This window comes from Octopus sinensis, linkage group LG24 (genome assembly GCF_006345805.1).
Source record: "Octopus sinensis linkage group LG24, ASM634580v1, whole genome shotgun sequence".
Taxonomy (NCBI): domain Eukaryota; kingdom Metazoa; phylum Mollusca; class Cephalopoda; order Octopoda; family Octopodidae; genus Octopus; species Octopus sinensis.
The window spans coordinates 9,053,566-9,071,065 of record NC_043020.1 but is presented as its reverse complement, the minus strand read 5'-3'; the positions used below and the strand labels follow the sequence as shown (position 1 = coordinate 9,071,065).

Below are 17,500 nucleotides of genomic sequence, written 5' to 3'. Positions count from 1 at the left end.
GACACGTGTTTCTGCCGCAAAAGTGTCCTGCTGTCTTTTCATGTAGCATTTATAAGCATTTAGTCAGATCAGTCGCAGAACACATTCACATCCAGGGTAGACATTCCTATGCGGCTTTGTTCAAGAATTTACCCAGATGGGTGGGTGAAACAAACTTCTGTACGTTCCTATCATTCAATGTGGTTGGCCAGATCTGGATTATATCAGAGTGCTAATAAGGTACACCTGCCTAGATTCCAAATCCCTATTCCTTTAAGTTTTACACACACACATATGGTGGTTATGGCTGCAATACTTCTGGCCATAGGTCTACTTGGTCAGAACTGACCTGAGGCTAAACCAGAACAGTAAAAAGGTATGGCTGTGTGATAAGAAGCTTGCTTCCCAACCACATGGTTCTGGGTTCAGTCCCACTGTGTGGCACCTCAGGTAAGTGTCTATAGTAGCTTCAGGCCGACCAAAACCTTGTGAGTGAATTTGGTAGACAAAAACTGAAAGAAACCCATCATATATATATATTCATATTCTTTACTTGTTTCAGCCTTTTGACTATGGCCATGCTGGAGCACCACCTTTAGTTGAACAACTTGACTCCAGGACTTATTCTTTGTAAGCCTAGTACTTATTCAGTTGGTCACTTTTGCTGAACTGCCAAGTTACGGGGACATAAGCACACCAACACCAATTGTCAATCGATAGTGGGGTAACAAACACAGACACAAACATGTGTATGTATATATATATATATATATATATATGATGGACTTCATTCAATTTCCATCTACCAAATCCACTCACAAGGCTTTAGTTGGCCCAAGTCTATAGTAGAAGACGCTTGCCTAAGATGCCACGCAGTAGGACTGAACCCAGAACCATGTGGTTGGAAAGCAAGCTTCTTACCACACAGCCACACCTGCGCACATATATGTATGTACCTATGTACGTATATTTATGTGTGTGTGTGTGTCTGTATTTCCCCCACCCCTGCCGCCATTACAACGAATATTGGTGAATCCATGTCCTTGTAACTTAGCTGTTCAGCAAAAAGCAACCAATAGAATACGTACTAGGCTTACAAACAATAAGTTGTGGTATTGATTCCTTTGACTGATACCCTTTAAGGCAGTGCTCCAGCATGGCCACAGTCAAATGACTCAAATCGGTAAAAGAATACTGATTCTGCCAGTCCACATATGAACATTACTTTAAAATATAGACAACAACAAAAAAAAAACCAAAAAATAAAGATGAAGCAATACAACAGGAGCCCCTTATCAAGACCAGAACCAAACGGCTGAAACTAGTGAAAGAATAGGAGTGGTGGGGGAGAAGAAATATTCCAGCAATCTACGAAGAAGAGCGGTCTGGAATAATTAATAGGTTGGTTGTTAATTTTCCCACTAAACATGTCAATAAAAATTAGAAAGAAACAGAGACCTTGGTAAGGTTTCAGAAAATTAAATTCTAAACCAAAAACCCAAAATTTAAGAAACAAGAGATAGGTTATCAATTGAAAAAATTGTCACAGAACAAGGGGATATATCATCATCATCATCATTGTTTAACGTCCGTTTTCCATGCTAGCATGGGTTGGACAGTTCAAATGGGGTCTGGAAAGCCAGGAGGCTGCGCCAGGCCCAGTCTGATCTGACAGTGTTTCTACAGCTGGATGCCCTTCCTAACGCCAACCACTCCGAGAGTGTAGTGGGTGCTTTTTATGTGCCACCTGCACAGGTGCCAGACGAGGCTGGCAAACGGCCACGATCGGATGGTGCTTTTTACACCATTGCTTGACAACCGATGTTGATGTGTTTACATCCCCGTAACAGCGGTTCACCAAAAGGAGACCGATAGAATAAGTACTAGAAAGAATAAGTCCTGGGAAGTGATTCGTTCGACTAAAAGGCAGTGCTTCAGCATGGCCGTAGTCAAATGACAAAGAAGTAAAAGAATATACACACATTATTAATATTTAGCAGAAGCAACAGTGACTTGAGGGCCAAGAGTTTTGTGTGTTATAAGTAACGCATGCACCCACACACACAGTCATGTGCAATAGCACACACACACACACGTGCACACAAGCACACACACAATGTCAGGAGGAAACTGATAAAACGTTTGAATATTTGTGATAAAGTTAACTCCTAATTAGCAGTGGTGGTGGGGGTGGTGGTTTTGGTAAATATTTTGGAAGAAGGAGGCATTAAACTACAACCGCTGCCATCACGCCCACCCCCACTTGACAAACACTTATTCTAATCAGTAAATGAAACAAAATGTGGGAAGCGGGGGTCGGGCAGGAGGCACCAACCATTGTCCTCGGCACAGATGTGCAGCTGGCACTTTTAATTTTAGTCAGCGGAAAAAGGATGGATGGATGGATGGAAAATGAAAAACCAAAGTCAAAGCAGCCAACGCAGGATTTGAACTCAGAATGTGAAGTGTCAGAACATGACCACCACAAGCATTTGGGCCGAAAACACTCCAACAAGTCAATCAATTCACAGCTATTTTTAAAATTATTTATTATATTTGTCACAGGGGCATCACATAAAGGGGACATTACAGAGAGATGCACAGACAGAGACACACAGGCAGGCAGACAGACAGACAGAGACACACAGGCAGGCAGACAGACAGACAGAGACACACAGGTAGGTAGACAGACACAGAAGTAGACAGAGAGACACACAAGTAGACAGAGAGACACACAAGTAGACAGAGAGACACACAAGTAGACAGAGAGACACACAAGTAGACAGAGAGACACACAAGTAGACAGAGAGACACACAAGTAGACAGAGAGAGACACAAGTAGACAGAGAGAGACACAAGTAGACAGACAGTCACACAAGTAGACAGACAGTCACACAAGTAGACAGACAGTCACACAAGTAGACAGACAGTCACACAAGTAGACAGACAGTCACACAAGTAGACAGACAGTCACACAAGTAGACAGAGAGACACACAAGTAGACAGACAGTCACACAAGTAGACAGACAGACACACAAGTAGACAGAGACACACAAGTAGACAGAGAGACACACAAGTAGACAGAGAGACACACAAGTAGACAGAGAGACACACAAGTAGACAGAGACACACAAGTAGACAGAGACACACAAGTAGACAGAGAGACACACAAGTAGACAGAGAGACACACAAGTAGACAGAGAGACACTCACAAGTAGACAGAGAGACCACAAGTAGACAGAGAGACACACAAGTAGACAGACAGACACACAAGTAGACAGAGAGACACACAAGTAGACAGAGAGACACACAAGTAGACAGAGAGACACACAGGCAGGCAGGCAGACAGACACACAGGCAGGCAGGCGGACAGACACACAGGCAGGCAGGGTGTCTATAAATTACCTTTACAATTTGAAAAATTTAGAAGAAAATGTAAAACAGAGATAAGAGAATTTATTGGAAAAGCCGAGGCAGAGAAAGCAAATTTTATTTGAGGCATCAGAAGACTTTCAAAGAAACTGACTGACAGATCTTGACTTTAATAGATACAATAAAATGTAGAAGTTGTAAAGATAATTGGATGGAAAAAGTCAAAGGCTGCCTTCATCTTTTACATGCTGTTATTTATAGCTTTATGCGTTGCGCCTAGAGAGCCAATGTTCCAAGAGAAAGAGAAAAATTATTTCACATTCTCTTGAAAGTCTATAAAATATTTGTGAAAGCAGCAAGAATACCAGAATGGGCTTTGTGCTGCTATTGCCCAAGGTACCAAACAATGGGGCTGAACCAGACACCATGTAGTTAAAAATGGGAAATTCTTAACTGCTTATACATACCACCTCCTTCATTTCTCTCTCTCTCTCTCTCACACACACACACACAATCTGTCAAGTTACATTGGTCAAACTGATCAGGAAGTAGTAGACTATCAGAGGAATTTATGAAGGATAATAAAATTACATACAAAACCAAGGCAAAAAAAAACAAAAAAGAACCAACCAAGTTTAAATAGTTGCTGCTGCTTCTTGTATTTATTAATAAAGACATACATTCTACTGGACTCCCATTGGTTGCACAGTGTACTTATTTAAAATGTGATGGACTCAGTGATGGCACTTTGGTTTGCTGAACAACATGCAGATTATTATCATTATTATTAATAACCCTTTAGCATTCATATTAATTTGTCAAAAATAATCCTTATTTCATGTGTTTGTCTCCCCTTCGTATATGTATATAAGGACACAGGGAAAAAATGAGTCAAAATATCAGGAGGCGTTCGATGCTTCCTAGGGCTATACAGCGGTGGTGTACCTCCTACTGTCACGTTCTTGTTAGATTGACAGTATACAACCATTCAATCCTTATTTATTCACATTTAAAAAAATTTATCTGATATTATTTTGTAGCTTCAAGATAGGAAAGATGTAATTGCTTATTTTTAGAATGACATTGTAGGGTAGGTGTGAGATGCATGTTCTGGCCAGTTTGAGCATAAAATGTGTAGAATATTTGGGCCGGATATAGCCGGTTTAAACACTAAAGGGTTAAAGTGGTGAGCTGGCAGAATTGTCAGAACACTGAAGAAAATGCTGAGCAGTATTTCATCGGCCACTATGTTTTAAGTTCAAATTCCTCCGAGGTCGACTTTGCCTTTCGTCCTTTCAGAGTTGATAAATTAAGTACCAGTGAAACACTGAGGTCGAGGTAATCAACTAGTCCCCTCCCCACAAATTTCAGGCCTTGTGCCTTTAGTAGAAAGGATTATTATCGAAAGGTGGCAAGCTGGCAGAATTATTAACATGCTGGATGAAATGCTCAGTGGTATTTCGCAATTCTCTGTTCCGAGTTCAAATTCCACCAAGGTCGACTTTGCCTTTCTTTCTTTCAGGGGTGATTAAATAAGTACCAGTTATGAACTGGGTTTGATGTAAATTGACTTAATCCCCTCCCACAAGGTGCCCTTGTGGCAAAAATTTAAAAATTATTATAATAAGCTCCCTTTTCAGTTGGTAAGATAGAACTTTAAATGTAATAAAATGTTTTAAAAGAAATTCTAAGTGCTTATGTGATAACTATAAACCTACTTTTGGGCTACCCTGTGTGTATATGTATGTATGTATGTATATATATATATATATATATATATATATATGCACAGGTGTAGCTGTGTGGCAAGAAGTTTCCTTCCCAACCACAAGGTTCCAGGTTCAACCCCACTGTGTTGCACCTTGGGCCAGTGTCTATTACAGCCTTGGGCCAACTGAAGTCTTGAGTGGATTTCGTAGACAGAGATTAGAAATCCATCAAACATATATATATATGTATGTATGTATGTATGTCCCCCACCATTGCTTGATAATCAGTGTTGTGTGTTTACATTTCTGTAACTTAGCAGTTCGGCAAAAGACACCGATAGAATAAGTACCAGGCTTGAGAAAATAAAACAAGTACCAGGGGTCGATCCATTTGACTAAAAATATTTCCGAGTAGTGCCCCAGCATGGCCACAGTTCAATGACTGAAGCAAGTGAAAGATAAAAGATATAATTATCCAAGAGAGTGATTAATAGAATTTCCATATTTATTTCAGAACGCAATATAAAAATAACTATCTTGTTACTTGCATTCCACATACACACAAAACGTGACGATGTCTATGTATATACACACACATCCAAATCAATCATCTGGAGAGTATTTTGGTTGTCATTACTATAATTTTAATCTGGTTACGGTTTCCTAGATACGCAATTTATCTCATTGCAGCAAAGATGTCCAGCTGTATGTACGAGTATAAATACACACGCACATACGGATGGATGGATGAATAAAGAGCCAACAAACTAGCTGTGTTAATTCTGGATGTATTAGGTCTATAAAAAGCCAAGATTCCAGCCAAAAATAACCAATAGACATTGAGACAGACATTTTCCAATCACTTGTGACAACTCACCAAGACATCGGCTGATTCTACATCTGTATGCATGCGTGCGTGCATCCCTGTGTGCACGTGTCTATGCCCTCCCCTATGTGCATATGGACGTTTATGCCCTATGTGCATGTATGCTCCACCGTGTGCTTGTGTCCCTACCCCACATGGGTGTGTGTTTCCCTCAGATGGGCATGTGCTCCCCCCCACATGTGTGACCTCCCTGTGCATATGCTCCATGTGTGAGTCAGCCTCCCCCAGTCCCATGTGCGTATATGTGTACCCCTCCATGACAGGAAGCCTATTCTTATGTGTGACCATTCATATGTCTATGTGTGTGTGTGTGTGTGTGTGTGGTGTGGTGTGTGTGTGTGTGAGTGGTGTGGTGTAGTGTGTGTGTGTGTGGTGTGTGTGTGCTGTGTGTGTGTAGTGTGTGGTGTGTGTGTATGTGTGTGCGTATCTCCGTCTCTGTCCATCCGTCTTCCCTGTCTATTACGTAGTAGATACTAAACTTGAGTATTTCCATGAATAGTCAAATTTCCCCGACACCACCACCACCCTCACACCGTGTATGACGCAGTAATATCACGTACTCGATCACAGCATCGCACACGCAAAGAGGCCCTTATGCACAGCACGCAATGACCCCAATACATAAGCGCTATTTACATGTTTACCAATGAGAGATCCTCTATGCAGACATTCAACTTGCTAGAAACAGCAGCCTAATCTCATTCACGGTACATCCTATTGGCTCAGAAAGGAAGAAGAAAAAAGTGGAGGAGATTTAAGAATGTCGCTTTAAAAAGACAGGATTGTCACAAATGGAATACTTTACATCACCACATGCCAGCTCAATCAGAGCTGAACTGAGCTGTAAACAACAACTTTTTTGTGGCTATAGAAGGTAACACCACGAACTTCAAAGTTGGTCTTCCTCATACTTAACCCTTTAGTGTTTGCATTATTCTACCAAAATTAATGCTTTTTCATCCAAATTGTTTTGAACTAATCGTGCATTATCTTGTAGCTATGAGATTTTGATGAGGTAGCTGTTAATTTTTAAAACGATATTGTAGGGTTGGTGTGAGAGACCAGATCTGGCCAGTTTGAACATAAAACAGGCAGAATACTTTTGGCCGGATATGGCCGGTTTAAATGCTAAAGGGTTAAATGATATTTTAGATAAAAGATAAGCGTTATTTATTGTTTATTTTTGTGTTTTCATAAAACCTTAAAAACAAGCTAAAAAGTTGCTCAGGAAATTCTGATGACGAAACTTAATTTTATGACAGCTTTCACAGGAAACTGGGGAAGTGAAAATGGGAGGTGAATAAGGTAATTGAGAACAAGAAGAAATATTCGTTACAAAGTGAAAAAATTTGAAATGGTTGCCAACACAGAAATCTGTGTAGGTGTGTGAAAATTAAAACCTACCCTAACCTTCTTTCCAATATAAAAGAACAAAAGAAAAACAACAGATAAAAATGATCAATTGGATTACATTAATCCACTTATCTCCTCAGATATATATTAATCACGTTTTTAAAAGCATGCCGGAATTTGTATATAAATCAACATAATCCTAAGAACAGGTAGAAAAAAAAAGAAAAATTATTATTGTTACTGGGTGGTGGAGTCAAACCCGTGCACAGATGGTAATAGGGTGAGGCTAGATGCAAAATGTAGGGCCCCATTTCAACTGGTAAAATACCCAGGGCACGTGTGAAATGTAGGGCCTCATTTTAACTGTTAAAAGAGCCAGGGTAGGTGTGAAATGTAGGGCCCCATTTCAACTGGTAACAAACCCAGGGCAGGTGTGAATTAACTGGTAATAGACCCAGGGTAGGTGTGAAATATAGGCTTCCATTTCAACTGGAAAAAGAGTCAAAGTAGGTGTGACCTGTAGGCCCTCATTTCATCTGGTAACAGGCTAAGGAAGATGTGAAATGTAGACTTCATTTCAACTGGTAACAGACCCAAACCAAATGTGCAACATAGGCACCACTTGCCCGATATGAAATGTAAGATCCATTTAAAACTGTTTAACAGGTATGCCCAGGGTGGGAGTGACAGAGCCATTAGAGTACCAGATAACATGCCCTAATGTTCTAGCCATGCCCATCCAGTCCTCTATTTAGAATTTATTTTCTTTTGAGTCTCATCAGGTTGAAGGGACAACACCCATGACCTTTGCAGGCCCTTTGACACTAGTATGTTCAATACCATCAATACTTAAACACTATACAAGTTGTGTGTATTTTTGGTTACTTGTTTCAGTCATGCTGGAGCACTGCCTTAAAGAAATCGACTCCAGGATATTCTTTGTAAGCCCAGTACTTATTCTATCGGTCTCTTTTGCCAAACCACTAAATTGTGGGGACGTAAACACACCAACATTGGTTGTCAAGTGATAGTTGGGGGATTAACACAGACATAAAGACAAACACATAAACATATACGACGGGCTTCTTTCAGTTTCCATCTACCAAATCCACTCACAAGGCTTTGGTCAGCCCAGGGTTATAGTAGAAGACACCCAAGATGCCATGCAGTGGGACTGAACACATGTGGTCGAGAAGCAAGCTTCTTACCACACACCTGTGTCTGTGTGGTGTGTGTGTGTATGTATATATATATATATACATACATACATACATATAAAGAGTTTTGGGAAAAGCAGTTGGTTATAGGAAGGGCATTCAGCTGTGGAAACCATGCCAAAGCAGAGAGTGGACCTTGGCACAATCCACTAAGCTCGCTACCTCTTATCAAACCATCCAGCCCATGCCAACACGAAAGACGCAAGAAGAATTAGGGTAACAATGATTTTATATATATATATACATACATATATAGATATATATAGCTAGCTCACTCAAAATAGTTTTCTTTTCCATTTCCTTTTTGTTCCTGGACAGTAGAGTGTAGATTTGACAGCTACTTCCATTAGGTCAAGCAATCCTGTAAAAGACTCCCTCCTTCCCTGGCCAATTCTCACTTCTGGTTTTGTGATTTTACACAAAAACAAGACTAAAAATTTTGTCTTGGGTAAAATGACAATTCGCTGCAGAAGCAGAGAACATTTCCTTGTCCAATACCATCATCATCATTTAGCATCCGCTTTCCATGCTAGCATGGGTTGGACGGTTCAACTGGGGTCTGTGAAGCCAGAAGGCTGCATCAGGCCCAGTCTGATCTGGCAGTGTTTCTACGGCTGGATGCCCTTCCTAACACCAACCACTCCGTGAGTGTAGTGGGTGCTTTTTTTTATTGTAACCATATATTCAAGACAGTTTGGTAGAAGGCAGCAATACACCATTTTTGCCTCCCGTGCGCTAGGATTGAAACCTTGGTATCTACTCCATGTGAGCTGACAATACCAATACAGCCAACAGCCTGCTATTGTTAGGTTTGTTTTCTAACAAGATAAACAAGTTCAAGATTTTGTTTATATATTTATATAAAAATAGATTCAAAGGAAAAAAAATTTCAACTGCCCCCCCATATACATACCTACCTACAGAGAGAGAGAGAGAGAGAGATAGACATAGACACAGATATTATATATATATAAATATTATATATATATATTATATATAATATATATATATAGAGAGAGAGAGAGAGAGAGAGAGAGAGAGAGAGAGAGAGATATGTACACAACACATACATTTGTACTGGAAAATTAAGCTACAACATCACACATATACACGTGTGTGTTGTGGCTTAGCTTTTTCTAACACAATATATGTGTGTGTGTGATGCATTTGAAATTTTCAGTGAAATTTCTTTCAAAATGAAAAAATAAAAAAAATTTGCTGAGAAATAATATGAAATAAAGAAATAGCCATTAAAAGCTGACTTTGTTGTTGTACAAAAAAAGTTGGTTTTTAATAAATATTTCTCCTTAAAATCCTTTGTTAGAAACAGATTTCCTTTCACTTTCCTTGCAAAGCCATTTCCTAGTCTCACCCTGCTCGCGCCCCTGCTCACAATGGCCTCACCCTGCAGATGTTCAGGTCAGGTCAGGCATGGGTTGGTTCAAACCAACCAGTGGGGGTGGGGTGGGGTTAAAAATCATAAACATCCTTCCTCCCACCCACCCCACACACTCACCAAACAGGTTTATAAAGTGGATAACATCTTAAAGATCACTTAATAATTCCTTAATTAATTATTTAATTATAATCATGTGAGACTTGACTTTCTTCTATTACCAGTGGAGAAACAACACAAACATACATAGGTATACATACATATTCACATGTATATACATACATACATACATGTACATACATATATATACATACATATACATATATAATATATACATATGTACATGCATACATATATATATACATATGTACATGCATACATATATATATATACATATGCACATGTATATACATATATATATGTGTACATGTATACATATATATATGTGTACATGTATACACACGTATACATATATATATATACGTACATGTATACACACGTATACATATATATATATATATATATACGTACATGTATACATATATATGTACATGTATACATATGTATATATGTGTGTATATATTTATGTGTATATATATATATGTAGATACACACACATACAGTATGTATGTATATACATATGTAAATACACATACATACATTGTATATATATATATGTGTGTGTGTGTGTGTGTGTGTGTGGTGAGTATGTATGTAGATGCATACGTACAGTACATATGTACAAAACATGTACACAGTATATATGTACAAATCTTACTGGCAAAGAAAAGGACATTCAATAACACAGTTCTTGCTAAATACACCCAAAATGTGAGGATGGTCATGGCGGGAATACTTTCGACTAAAGATCTGCTTAATCAGGATTGACTTGCAGCTAAATTACATGATACACGCACCTACCACTTGTGTGTGTGCAGACAGACATGCACAATAAAATTTGACACACACACAGGCCGGGGAGAAGTGCAGAAATGGCACAGAAGCATTACCTTAGCAACTTCGGTAGTTACAAAAATCCCCACCACGACCACCACCACCATCATCACTGTAACCACTATTGTGTTAAAGGTGTGGGGGTCGTGTGAGGATGGGACAACGAAACAATTGTAGACTCAAATTACAATGGAACTCTGCAGATTATTTAAGCTAGACTTAACAATTATGGCATCGGTCCAGTTTTCTTTTTTTTTCTTCTTTTTTTTTTGGAAAACAAACCGAACGTCCCCACCCCCAACACCACCCCCTCACACACCACACACACACACCACACACACACGCATCCATCACAAAACAAAAATGAACAAATAACAAAATACCGTTGAATATATGATTGGGCAGATCAATCAGTTATTGATCAGCAACCATTTTCACCAATGTTAGAAAAATTGCTTCGATGCCCCCACCCCACCACCCATCACACCACAGCAGATATCTAGCAACAGGTAATTATCTACTGATGTATTTTCTGTTTAATGGACTGTCTGGGTAGGGGGGGGCGGATCTCTGCCCATGACCCTTTTCCTGAGACACGGGTGTGGGAGGAAAGGAGGGGTGCTCACAACAGAGTGGTTCCTGTTAAAACCCTTCTTCTGATATCGACCAGCCTGAAACTATTTTGGGGTTCTATGATACAAACTTTCCCATTTCAAAGGGATCCAAGTTAAAACATGGCATCACAATTCCATGTTGATTTGTGTTCTAAGCACACAGTTGCTTAGTTATTTTACTAAACCTAATTAACCCTTTCGTTACCAGCCCGGCCAAAACCGGCTCTGGCTCTGTAGTACAAATGTCTTGTTTTCATAAGTTTTGCATTAAAGTATACCACCAAACCTTAGTCGCAATTTATATACCTAACACTAGCTGAATGATAACTGAGTTATTTTACTAAATTCTTTGATATATTTTAAATAATTGAAAGATACACAGAAAAGGGTTAAAACATCTAGCAACTTTACAGTGCTGCCACTGTTTACAGCTATGGAACTACACTACAGAGTGGTTAGAGTCGTATATCTATGTGAATGTAGATGGACATGGACTAAGTGTTTTAGCAAAATCAAAACCGGAATTCTGAGAAACGAGTGACATTCTTCAGAAGAACAGAAAAGAGAAAATGATAAAAATGCCACAATATTTGTCTGCTATTATGAAGGCTCAGTTAAGAAGTGTTGAACCATTTTGGGGGAATGGTCTTTGGCTACTAATTCCTTACAGACTCAACTGGTTAGCACCCACCAACACCATCAGAGACTCCTATCAATTTTTTCATAATTAAATTGTTAACCATCTTTTAACATGTCGAATGTGTGAAGTTCAGGGAATGTGGAGCGCTGTTATATGGGAAAAGGTTCTCCATGAAGATGAAAGGAAGGGTCTATAGGAGTTGTGTGAGAGCTGCAATGCTGTATGGGAGGGAGAGATGGTATTTGAGAGAGTGATTTAGAGAAGGACTGAGAGAGCATTGGTGAGAGAAATGTGTGGCATGAGGCTGTTGGATAAGAGGAGGACTGAGGATTTGATGGAGATGCTGGGGGTTGGAGGAATCAGTGGAATGGCTGGCAAGGGTGAATGGAGTGCAGTGGTATGGGCATGTGTTGAGGAGGGATGAGGAGCATGTGCTGAAGATGGTGTTTGAGTTTGAGATAAATGGAGAGCGAAAGTGAGGTAGACCAAGGAAAATGTGGAGGGGACAGGTGGAGGAAGAGATTGGGAGGGTTGGCTTGAGAAGGGAGGATGCCTAAAACCGGGCAAGATGGCGTGAGGGTGGTTGCTATGGCATCAAGATCTGGCCACCCTTGTTAACAGGGGACAAAACCCGGATTTAAAATGATGGATGATAATGATGATGAATATCACTGTGGGTTGGCAGGGTTTAATTAGAAACATCAATATTTGTAAACTAAAGTGGCAGAATCGATAGCACGCTGGGCAAAACACTTAGTGTTTCATCCACATTTACATTCCGAGTTCAAATTCCGCCACGGTCAACTTTGCCTTTTATCCTTTCAGGGGTCAATAAAATAAGTACCAGTTGTGTACTGTGTGTGTACGTATGTGTGTACATGTACATGTGTGCGTGTATGTGCGTGTGTGTGTGTGTACATGTGTGTGTACATGTGTGTGTACATGTGTGTGTGTGTGCACGCGTGTGTTGTACGCGCATGTGTGTGTGTGTGTGTGCGCTTAAATGATTGTGTATGTGTCTAAATGAATGCGTACACGTGAGCATAAATGTAAAGCGTATGTGTGCGTGCATGCATATGAATGAATGTGTGCACGCATGATTGAACACGTGTATGCATGAATGAATACATGTGGTGTGTGTTGTGAAGGCATATGTATCTGCGTGTGCCAGGTGACTCAGGCTGTAATAAAACCCGTCCGACATCCACTGAGACAGGAAAACTGGTGTAAACAACAACAACAACAATTATCTTGACAACAATGACAACAGGAAACATGACAAGACAAAAATAATAATCCCGGAGGCTGTGCGGTAAGAAGCTTGCTTGCCAAACACATGGTTCTGAGTTCAGTCCCACTGCATGGCACTTTGGGCAAGTGTCTTCTACTGTAGCCTCGGGCGGACCGAAGCTTTGTGAGTGGATTTGGTAGATAGAAACTGAGAGAAGCTTGTTGTGCATGTGTGTGTGTGTATAAATATGTGTGTGTGTGTGTGTATATAAATATGTGTGTGTGTGTGTGTGTGTGTGTGGTGTATAAATATGTATGTGTGTGTGCGCGTGTATAAATGTGCGTGTGTATAAATGTGCGTGTGTATAAATGTGCGTGTGTATAAATGTGCGTGTGTATAAATGTGCGTGTGTATAAATGTGTGTGTGTATAAATGTGTGTGTGTGTGTGTTGTTCCCCACCACTGCTTGACAACCAGTGTTGGTGTGCTTACGTCCCCATAACTTAGCAGTTCAGCAAAAGAGACCGATAAAGTACAAGGCTTAAAAAGAAAAATAAAGTGCTGGCATTGATTAATTTGGCTAAAATTCCTGAAGGCTGTGCCCCAGCATGGCCATGGTTAAATGACTGAAACGAGTGAAAAGCTATAAGATAGGCCCAAAGTTCAGGAAAGGGTTTATACTTGGTTACAGTCAAGCTCAATATATGACTGGTGTTTATCTCATCAGACCCCTGAACAATCATCATCATCATCATCATCGTTTAGCATCCGTTTTCCATGCTAGCATGGGTTGGACGGTTCTACTGGGGTCTGTGGAGCCAGAAGGCTTCATCAGGCCCAGTCAAATCTGGCAGCGTTTCTACGGCTGGATGCCCTTCCTAACGCCAACCACTCCGCGAGTGTAGTGGGTGCTTTTTACGTGCCACCGGCACAGGTGCCAGACAGAGCTGGCAAACGGCACGAACGGATGGTGCTTTTTATGTGCCACCGGCATGAGGGCCAGGCGAGGCTGGCAACAATGAAAAAGATAATTGACCCCAAGGGTACTGATGCTTAAAAAAAACAAAAAACAAAGGCAGAAGACAGAATACCAAAAGCATTTAGTTCACCAACCTACAAGACCCCTAACAGACAACACAATAATCGAGAGAGCACTATTTGTGAATAAAAGACAAAATGGTCATAAAAAGAATGCATCTGGTCATACGTATGCCAGATCAGGGCAAACTGAGCTTAACATTAACACTTTAGCATTTAAACTGATCACATCTGACCCAAACATCCTTCTGGTTTTATGGTCAAACTGGCCGCTTTCGGCCTCTCTCACACCCACCTTACAATGTTATTTTTAAAATAAACAATCACATCTTCAAAATCTCAAAGCTATGAGATAATGCAGGATTAATTCCAAACAATGCGAATGAACAAGCATTACGTTTGACAGAGAAATCTGAATGAAATAAAAGGTTAAATCAAAATCAAAAATTTCAACAAGATGAACAATATTTCCCTGTCGATGCTGACACATCTTGTGAGGAAAATGGAAAAAAAACAAAACAAATAGGCGCAGGAGTGGCTGTGTGGTAAGTAGCTTGCTAACCAACCACATGGTTCTGGGTTCAGTCCCACTGCGTGACATCTTGGGCAAGTGCCTTCTGCTATAGCCTCGGGCCGACCAAAGCCTTGTGAGGGTGGATTTGGTAGATGGAAACTGAAAGAAGCCTGTCGTATATATGTGTGTGATATATATATATATATATATTAATATAGATATAATATATATATATATGTATGTGTGTTGTTTGCTTGACAACCGATGCGGGTGTGTTTATTGTCTCCGTTACTTAGCGGTTCGGCAAAGAGACCGATAGGAATAAGACTGGGCTTACAAAAGAATAAGTCCCGGGGTCGAGTTGCTCGTTAAAAAAGGCGGTGCTCCAGCATGGCCGCAGTCAAATGACTGAAACAAGTAAAAGAGAGAAAAGAGAGAAAGAGAGCAAGATGAAAATAAAACAAAACAAATATAAAACAAATACAGGAAGTTTTAAATTGATACCAGAAACAGGGTCTTACCTGAACGAAACGAAAAAATACGGCAAAATAGAATCCCCTCAGACAAGAGTAGAGATGGACTTGTTGGTAAATGGCTTCTAATTAACAACTGTTTAGTTTGTGGTGATTAAAATGCAAGATTCCGTTGCAAACGCATGGCAAAGTTGATTTGCCACTCGTGCGGAAAATACAAGAGACGGCAGATTAGATTAAATCCATTCTAAATACAGACACACGTTGCCTGCACGTGGATTACCTACATTACAAGTGTGTATGTACGTGTGTGTTTGTATAAATATGTGCGTGCGTATATATCTGTATAAATGTATGTGTATATGTATATTATAATGTGTGATATATATATATATATATATATATATATATAGATATTTAAACATGCGTAATGTATGTATATTGGACAGCACAAAGAAAGCTTGCGCAATCTGCTAGTGTGTGTGTGTATATAAATGTGTATATATATATATATATATATATATATATAAATCAGTTAATTGAACCATTAAATGATACAAGACCGGATTATTTTTATGCAGCAGAAAAATAAATATAAGTAAAAAAAGAAAAAAAATACGTAGTAAAAGAGATAAGCCATAAAACAACTAAGTAGATTATTGTCGGCAACAAAATGAAAATACATGAAAAATAAATATATACCCGTTTGTTTTCTTAAATAAACCCATAGATACATATCAGGGGTGTGAGAAGCAGTGGAGGTTGGGACTTCTCAACTAATTCAAAACCCTTAAACTCTGGAGGGGAAGGGGCAAGTTGATTACGTCAACCCCAATATTTAACAGATACTTATTTCAATGACCCATGGCTTAGTGGTTAGGGTACTCAGCTTATAAGTGTAAGGTTGTGAGTTCAACTCCTGGTGACGCGCTGTGTCCTTGAGCAAGACACTTTATTTCACGTTGCTCCAGTCCACTCAGCTAGCAAAAGTGAGTTGTACCTGTAATTCAAAAGGGGCCAGCCTTGTCACACTGTGTTGTACTGCATTGAGGGTATGCATGTCTGTGGAGTACTCACCCACTTGTATGTTAATTATCAGGAGCAGGCTATTCTGTTGATCAAATCAACTGAAACCCTCATCATCATAACCGACGGAGTGTCATTTCAATGACACTGAAAGATAGAATCAGAAAAGACTGTTAAGTGTTTTGTCAAACATGCTAGCAATTCTGCCAGTCTACCACCTTTATTATTATTATTATTAAATAAGTACCGGTTACGCACTGGGGTCGAAATAATTGACTTAATCCCTTTCTCTGTCCTTGTTTGTCTTCTCTATGTTTAGCCCCCTGTGGGCAGTAAAGAAATAATAATTATTATTATTATTATTAAGGCAGAGAGCTGGCAGAATCGTTAGCATGCCGGGCAAAATGTTTAGCAGTATTTCGTCCGTCTTTATGTTCTGAGTTCAAATTCCACCAAGGTCAGCTTTGCCTTTTATCCTTTCAGAGTTGATAAAATAAGTACCAGTAGAGTACTGGGGTCAATGTAATCAACTATCTCACTACCCTAAATTTCAAGCCTTATGCCTTCAGTAGAAAGGATTATTATAAGGGTAGCAAGCTGGCAGAATCATTAGCATACTGGGCAAAATGCTTAGAAGTATTTTGTCTGTCTTTACATTCCAAGTTCAAATTCCACCAAAGCCGACTTTGCCTTTCATTCTTTCGGGGTCAATAAATTAAGTACCAGTTGCATACTGGGGATCGATCTGATCAACTGGCCCCCTCCCACCAAATTTCAGCCCTTGTGCAAAGGATTGTTTTTAAGTCTGGTACTTATTTTATTGGTCACTTTTACCAAACTGCTAAGCAACAAGGATGTAAACAAACCAACACAGGCCATCAAGCAATAGTAGGGGACAAATATACACAAAGATATATACATATCATCATCATCATCATCATTTAGCGTCCGTTTTCCATGCTAGCATGGGTTGGACGGTTCAACTGGGGTCTGTGAAGCCAGAAGGCCGCATCAGGCCCAGTCAGATCTGACAGTGTTTCTACGGCTGGATGCCCTTCCTAACGCCAACCACTCCGTGAGTGTAGTGGGTGCTTTTTA

At 39.8% G+C, this 17,500-nt stretch overlaps 1 protein-coding gene across 8 annotated transcripts in view; it reads right to left on the bottom strand.

The window, feature by feature from the left end:
- Positions 1-17,500, bottom strand: part of LOC115224006 (E3 ubiquitin-protein ligase RNF19A) — a 142,061-nt gene that overhangs the window by 71,027 nt on the left and 53,534 nt on the right. Inside the window, exon 1 of one of the 8 annotated variants that reach the window (XM_036512818.1) lies at positions 15,425-15,485. The exons of the other annotated variants lie outside the window; for them this stretch is intronic. The gene's annotated coding sequence lies outside the window, so the exon portion shown is untranslated. Of the gene's footprint in view, positions 1-15,424; positions 15,486-17,500 lie in introns of those variants that run through there. 8 annotated transcript variants of the gene reach the window in all.